The 8,453-nt window shown below is 42.7% G+C and overlaps 1 pseudogene; it reads right to left on the bottom strand.

The window, feature by feature from the left end:
* Nucleotides 1–5,474: 5,474 nt before the first annotated feature.
* LOC148028793 (uncharacterized) lies at nt 5,475–7,253 on the bottom strand (annotated as a pseudogene).
* Between the last annotated feature and the right edge of the window lie 1,200 nt (nt 7,254–8,453).

Genomic DNA, 8,453 nt, shown 5'->3' with positions numbered 1-8,453 from the left:
GACCTCACAGGATACATGGAAGAGACTTGACACCTTGTTCGGTGCACAGTCTAAATCATCAAAGTATGGTCTCCTGATTGAGTTTTTCAAGCTTGAAATGAAGTCCAGCACATCACTTGCCACAGATCTGAATTACATGGAAGGACTTCTTCCCAACTTACAGGAATCAACATTAAAATGGAAAAAGATGTTTGCATCGGTGTTCTACTTAAGATTTTGCCTCCTAAATATAATAATGTATCAACAACCTTAATCAACATGCCAAATCCTCAACTTGTTGATATCTAGGCATCACTATTAGAAGAGGAAAAGAAGCTAAAAACTAAGGAAGAACCAAGTACCTCTAGAGATGTGCATGCATTATATGTTGGCAACAGGTACAAAGGCAAGAAGGATCAGCTCTTCTGTGACTTTTGCAAAAGGACTGGACACACTGAGAAGTTCTGCCATGCAAGAAAGAGGTCTCAAAAGGCCTATCTTACAGCTATGAAAGAAGAAGATGACTATGGACCAAAAGAATAAGATGAAAATGAAGATGAAGACTCCCAAGATCGGAAGGACAAGCCTCACCAGTCCTTCTACTCTCATTACTCTGATAGACTATTTTAAAATCCTTGTATTTCCTAGACCTAATGCATGTTGCCATAAGCTTTGTAAACTCCCCATGTAACTTGGCATTACAGTCCCTATACACTTTGTAAGGCCCCTATACAACCTCTTGATGTCCACCATGTTTTGGTGCCCACACTTAGCTTTTTTCTACGACAACCTCTGGTGTCTACCATGTTTGTGGTGTGCCAATACTTTGTAGGTGGTTCTCATTATAGCCTCTACACACTTTGTGCCCTTCTGGTTGTGATTGAGGAGGGGTTTTGAGATTCAAACAATCACACCTACTGATAACCTCTTTGTATGGAGCTTCAGGGCTAAGGACATGCAGGCTTACCTATCCCGTATGCACAGTGGAGCCTATTGCAGTTTACTACTTTCCTATAAAGCATTGTACTTACTTCCTTTTCTTAATGCAATGATAGTACTCTTTTCTTTTCGGTAAAGTATCAGTGTCATTGTCCACACACACAAGATTGTGTTTATGAGTTCAAGTCTCAATCTTGAAACCTAATTCACTTGTGTGATAGTCAGTGTCTAAGTCTATGTCTACATGAGTCTTCTTCCCGTCTTTGAACCACTATAGCCATGCTCTAGATCCATGTAATTTCACAAATCATCACCCGTTTGCACATAACCTGGATTTTGTAAGTTCTGCATCTCTCCAAACCATCCAACATGACTGGTCATATGATTAGATGCAACTGAATTGACATACCATACATCATCATGTGTCCCCTTTCTTCCTATAATTGCATTCATCATATTCTGCATAACAAACAAACACTTGTTTTTGTCTTCATTCTATCGTGAAGATGATGCATAATTTCCTTGTTGCAATTTACCATTGCGAATATCATCCTTCTTTGCATAGAAATGGGCTGAAATATGGCCTTTTTTGCCACAATAATGGCAAAAAATAGCAAAATTTCCAGAGCCTCTATTCTACAATCCACCTCTTCCTCTAGAGCTCCCCCTACCTCTAAAATTTCCTCTACCTCTAGAAACCTGCATTTCACCAAACTATTGATTGAACCTATTTTGTTGGTTATTGCCAGCATGTCCCATACCACGGCCTCTCAAAGAGGATCTACCATGTCTCCTTCCTGAACTCGAGTAAAATTCTTGGACCTGTTCACCATTTCTTTCAGATGAATCACCTTGCATATTGATCTCTTCAATAATCATGAGAGAGATCAGCTCATCAAAATCTAGAAATGGCTTCCGTACATATACTGAAGTAACAAATGATTTCCATGGATGCTCATTGTTAAGGCCACTCAGAGTGGATGAAACCAAATCATCATCATCTGGTATTGCATCAATCGCTGCTAAAGCATCTGCAATGCTCCTCACCTTCAACACATACTCATTAACAGACATTTTCCCTTTCTTCAAGGCACTCAACTCTTGCTTGAGTTGAATCTTTTGTGCCTTTGTATTTACTGAAAACATGCTTTAAAAAATTGTCCAACTTGCATGTGAAGTTTTTGCATTCCTAATATGTCCCAGCATAGTATTATCAATGACTGCAAATAGCCAGTACATCACCTTTTTGTCTTTCACATTCCACTCTTTCCATGCTTTTAATTCATCTACAGTCAGAGGGTTACCCAGCTCTAGCTCCTTTTCTTCACCTGAAACAAATTCATAAAGGCCCTTTCCAATGAGAAAGTTCGTCACACGGAACTTCCATGAAGGGTAGTTGTTCTTGTCGAGCTTCTCAATAATGGGATTTCCACTGTTCTCTGCCATTGTCACAAACAAGGATATAACACAACAAGCTAGTCTTCTGTAATCTTTCACAACATGTGCACAGCAATACACCAAGCAACCTTTTTCACTGATTGCTCAATAGTACATGTAATCTGCAACCTGTTTGCAGATAAACCTTATGTTTGCTTCCTGCAAACACCTCAAAAATTATAGATTCGCAATCTGTAACCTACGCACCCACTTTTGGTCAATACAGCCAAAATCACAGTGTACCCTAAAACTGTTGTCCGCAAACTTGCGGCTCTAAAACGGGGCCTGAAACGGCCTTAGATGCCCGAAATAACTGTGGGAGAGCCCTAAAGGGCCAATCTTCAGAATATATAGTGATCTGCTTGCACACCAAATCTCACAGCAATTTGAGATTTTTACTTGACCCTATTTCCAATGCCTCCACAGGCACTATCCAAGAGAGAGAGTGGAAGAATGGGAGAGCTTCTTACCCATTGCTTGCTTTCTGGAACCTTGCTTCTTCTCCTTCACTTCAGCCTTCAAAATTAGCCTCTCTCAGTGGCGCGACTCTCATACCATGTCAAGAATCGCGTGATGGGGGGATATGCTTGAGCTATTGCACCAAACACACACTATATACACAAGAGGAAGCTCACTCACGAACACAAGAAGAGAGATGGAGGACAATGTATACAAAGTATAGATAATATACAACATAAAGGAAAGTGGCCTTCTAAGTCAAACAGTGCATAACCGACTACACTAATCGACTGGCATTATATCTTTGCCAACTGTAGGTAGGTGTAACAAACTAAATATAATAAGTGATAAGTCAGTGGCCATGTGAGTATCATAATGACCACCAACGTGCTAAGTGTAGACATGTAGACTCATCTAGCCAGGTGGTCCATCATCAATGTCTGCACATGTTGAGCTTGCCATCTCAACATGGTACTTTTTTAATTTTAACTTGTTCTTTTTATCCTTTATAATAAAGTGTGAGATAGATGGTTTCTTACTAGTATAGGTCTCATGAGAAGTTTCTTCCTCAAGAGCCTTCGTGTAATTCTGATTGAGAATGTGGACTATAGTATTAACATATTTGGCCCAAAATTGGTTAGATAATATGTTCTTCTTAAGTATGCACCTTACCATTTCTAGAATGGTTCGATTTTGGCATTCCACAATACTAGCGTTTGAGACGTTGTCAATTCACACTTTATCCCTTTACTCTTACAAAAGTCTTCAAACTCCTTCCAGTTAAACTCACCACTATCAAACATTCTAAACCTCTTCACACTTTTCCCTATTTCATTCTCAATAAGTTTTAGCCATTCTTTCAACTTACAAAAGCTTGAGACTTATCATGAAAGAAATACACCCACATATTCCTATTAACATAGTCATGAATTTGATTAACCTTAATTAAGAAGATTTACTTATGGCTTCTAAAGTGTTTCATTGCACAAGCTAATATGTATCAACTCTAGAGAAGCCTTCACTCTGTTCTTGCTTTCTTATGGAAATTCCTTTCTTTGTCTCTTGCCCATCATACAAGCTTCACATGCTTTCTTCATTTCAATTACTCCAAGCAAGTGAGAAACCATACCTCACTTATGCATCTCCTTTAACACTATAAATCCAATGTGACCAAATCTTTCATGCCAAAGATTACTTATACCTACATTTGTGGTGGCTCTAAGAGCACTTAGTTCATATAGATCATTCCTTCTTTCTCCTTGGTTAACAACTTTTGCCAACACTACTAAGAATTTTTGGGTGTGTATTGTTGAACCTCAATTCATGACCAAGTTTGGTTATGGAAGAAATTGATATAATATTTCTCTTAATCTCTGGAACATACAACACATTTAAGAGCTTTTTGATTTTAACATTTGCAGCAACAAATGAAATAGCACATGTTCCATCAATAAGGTATTTTGCATCATTTCCAACCACAATAGTGATCTATTTTTGTAGAGAGATCATAACACTATATAGACCTTTCTTGTTGGTCATGTGATGGGAGGGGGAGTACCACTATCCAATACCCATAAGTCAATGGTAGATACTTCTTGCACCAAGGAATACACTTCCTTATTGGTCACCTTGAATAACTCTAACTCTGCTTCAATCATATTAGTTGTCTCCTTCCCTTTAGATTTTCAAGGTGCCCTTCTTTTCATGTGCCTTCTTGACATGATAATCGGCAATTGTATTGTAATATCCCCCTGCCTAGAGATCATAGGAACCCCCCTAATTTTTATTAAAACTAATTGATTTTTTAAAACCTTTCCTCCCTGTTGTCACCGCGGGGTGAAAAAGAAAGGAAAAAAACGACGACAGAAGGAAGCAAGTGACTACAACGAGGAAGAAGTGGATAATGGCAGAGCTGGAGTCGAGCAGGAGTTGACGGAGGTAACAATGACAATGTTAAAGATGAAGAAGTTGATTAAGTTGATGGGGGGTGAGGGCCACATGTGTGCCACCTCTTTTCCCCCCCACTATCTCTTTCCCCCCTAATAATACCCCACCTGTCCCCTATATAACCCCCCCCCAATTGTAATTAAGGAAGGGGGATGCCTCCAGACTGTCGACTACTAAGAGAAGGAGAGAAAGAGGGAGAGGGAGAGGGAGAGAGAGGGAGAGAGAGAGAGAGGAGAAGAAGAAGAGAAAGAAGAGGAAGAAGAAAGAGAAGTGAGAAGAGAGGAGAAGAAGAAGAAGAAGAAGAAGAAGAGGAGGGACAGAGAGGGAGAGGGAGAGGGAGAGGGAGAGAGAGAGAGAGAGAGAGAGAGAAAGAAAGAAAGAAAGAAAGTTATATTAACGTCTTCTAAAGACCAAAACTGGCCTATGAGACAAACTGTGATACAACTGATGAGGTCCAGCTATCCAAAATAAAAGTGCTGAATGAAAAGCTAAAAATTGGAAACTGAAAATACGGTGCTGTGAGTGTGATAAGTGTCGTGTATGTGTATGTGCGTATGTAGCTCTGGTACTCCAGATAATGGCTACAAAAGGGGAACAAATGTCGGCTGTGGTAGGGGAACAACCGTCGGCTGTGATAAAGTGGTGCGATGTGTATATGTAATAGATGCAGGGAGATATACTATCCTAGGATGTAGTAGCAGTCGTCGAAGTCGCTAATAGTAGGTGATCCCTCCTGGATGCAGGATGTGGTACATCGGCGGTGGAGAAAGAGCAAACTGGAGATCTGAGATCCAATGTGTCGAGTGTTGTCGGATCTCAGTCTGCTGTCGATGTAGATCAAGAATCCTTTGGATCTCCTGTCGGTGTGGCTGTGGGGTCCGAAACCCACGGATCCTCATGCGGGATCGGGTACGCTGGTCCTCAGCCTGCTGTAGTGTGAGCTCGGAGGTCTGGCTGGAGGCTGATACAGTAGCTCTCACTCTGTCTGTCTGAAAGAACTGTGTAATAGTTGTCTGGGTGGGCCCCTCTCTGACTGGGACCCGCCGTGTGCTCTGCTCTCTGATGTGCCATGCCTCTCCCAGAAAACGGCCAAATGATCTCTGATCCATATCAGTCATACATCCTTGAAGTGAGCTGCTCAATGTGTATCTAGATCTCAACTCTGAGTATGCCGGGCATCTGAGAACAAAATGCTCCTCACTCTCCACCTCTGATCTGCAAAGGGGGCATATCCTCTCCTCCCGTGGGATGCCACTGGCTCTACCACTCTCAATCATAAGCTGATGTGATGATACCATGAGCTGTCCAATAAGAACTCTCAATCGATGTGGCATATAGATCTGCATATATCTCGGAATCTCTATGAATCCCTGCTCTGATATGCTCAAGAACTGTGTATAATAATGTGCCATCTTCGATGGCAGTGGCTGTGCAGGGCTGACCCATGTCCTCTGTATATAAATATGCCATATCTCCTATCTGATGACTCTGTTCCTCTCAGAGAGAGAGAGGGTGTAAGTGGGAGCCTGAGTATCATATAGAAGGGGTGGGAGTCTATCAATGTCCAGCCCATGTCTGTCAAACCAAGCTCTAGTCTGTGCATACCATGATGTGGTATCCCCCGCTCGAGCCATCTCCTGAGATGCCATATATGCTCTGTATGCAATGCGATCTCTGTCCATATCCTGAAATCTATGTAGGAAGCAGACTGTCTGAAATAATGCCTCGACTAGCATGGGCGGTGTGGCAAGCTCTGCTCGCACAATGTCATGTGGGACTGAGGCCTTGTTGCAAATCAATCTAGATATCATGATCACCTGAGGTCTCTCCATCAATGTCCATACATAATTGGCAAGGCATGGCCCCCATATAGTTGCTCCATACATCAGCGCTGGAGTGACTAGAGTATCAAAGAGCCACCCCTTGGTGCGGGGCTCCTGAAAATGTGCCTGATGACACTGTCGCTCCATAAGAGCCAATGCTGAGTATCCTCTAGTGAGGCGGTCACAAGCTGCCTGTGTCATCGAGAAAATCCCTGAAGTTGCTGTAAAGGTGACTCCCAAATATACATATGATCCAGTGACCTCAATACTCCCTCCTGCTGCCATGAAAATACTCTGTCTGCGTATCTAAGCTGATGTATGGAATATAAGAACCTTGGTTTTACCAAGATTCACTGTCATGCCTCTCTGTATGAAAAAATCATCCAATGCTAATAAATGCTGCTGTAATCCCTGAGCTGAATCTGAGACCAACACAACGTCATCTGCATATAGTAAGATATGAACTGTGGCTCCACTAAGATCTATACCTCCACCGGCTCGCTGTTGAATAAACTCTGCTATCTCATCAATGTATAGCCCAAATAGAGTCAGTGAGAGTGGGCATTCTTGTTTCACACCAATGGTGCTCACAAGGGGATTTGATATACCTCCCGGACATCTGACTCTGCCAGTAACCCGCTCATATAGTGCATAAATACCCCACATCATGTCATCATCCACCCCCAGATCAAGTAGGCGTCTGAAAAGCCTCTCTCTCGGAACCGTGTCAAAGGCTTTGCGGAAATCCACAAAGCAACAATACAATCTCTATTTCTTCACTCGTGTCTGGTCGATCAGACAACGGAGAGTGAAGATGGTCTATGGTAGAAAATGCCCGTCTGAACCCTGCCTGCCCGGGTGCGTGCATGCACTCTCTCTCTGCCAGCGTGCTGAGCTCCTCCTCCATCACCGTGCCATAAAGTTTGGCAAAAACTGGCCCAATCATGATGGTCCTATATGTGTTAGGATCCATAGAATCCCCTGACTTGTGGATAGGTACAATGGTGTGCTCTGTCTATGAGTCAGGGAACCCCTCAGACAATGCACGGTTGAAGAGGTGAGCAATGAGTGGAGCCAATGTGTCTCTGCCATATATAATATGCTCTGCCTAAAGATCAAATTGGTCTCAAGCGTGGCCATGCTGTAACCGTGAGATAGCATGTTTCACCATACTAGTGGTGAAAAAGGATGAAATACCCGGTCTCAGTGTACATGGTGTGGGTAGCAGCGGATGTGCGGGTACATGATATAAACTCTGTGCGTATCCATGCCATACTACAGGGTCATGTATTGGTGTGGGTGAGCATGGTTCTCTGATCTGCCTCTATGCCTTTGCACAATCTCTGCTCATAAGAAGGTGGTATATATCCCAATATCTCTCCTCCTCCCATTCTCGCTTTTTACGGCGCGTCAAGCGGTGCATGCGTCTCTGCGCATGTCTGTGTGTGATCTCTCCTCTGGCCTCCAAATCGCGTAGCTGTCGACGTAGATCTCTGCACTCATCATCATAGCACCTGTTCTATGGCATGGTACCGGTCCGAGGGGGGTGCGTGTATGTGTGATGTGGAAAATTGAGTGTAGCAGAATCATGCAGAATGCGTGTGATATCAGTGGTCAGTGTATCAAGGGGTGCGTATGGATCAATTGACGTGATGTGCTCCTCCAGATGCTGTGAGTAAACATGTGAGAGCTCATGAGTGAAGTGTATGGTAGTATGCATGTGGGATATGATATCTGCAGGTGGTGATGGTAATGAGGTGAGGAGTGAGAAACTGAGAAAGGTGTGATCGGCACCGAGTGGAAGTATCCCAAGGCCGAAGGACTCAATAGTATGCATCCCATCGATCGGTCTGAGCAGATAATATACAG

The sequence above is a fragment of the Lygodium microphyllum genome, chromosome 11, assembly GCF_053477565.2.
Source record: "Lygodium microphyllum isolate KBCC chromosome 11, Lygodium_microphyllum_v1.1.10, whole genome shotgun sequence".
Lineage (NCBI taxonomy): Eukaryota > Viridiplantae > Streptophyta > Polypodiopsida > Schizaeales > Lygodiaceae > Lygodium > Lygodium microphyllum.
This window is presented reverse-complemented; position numbering and strand designations above follow the sequence as displayed.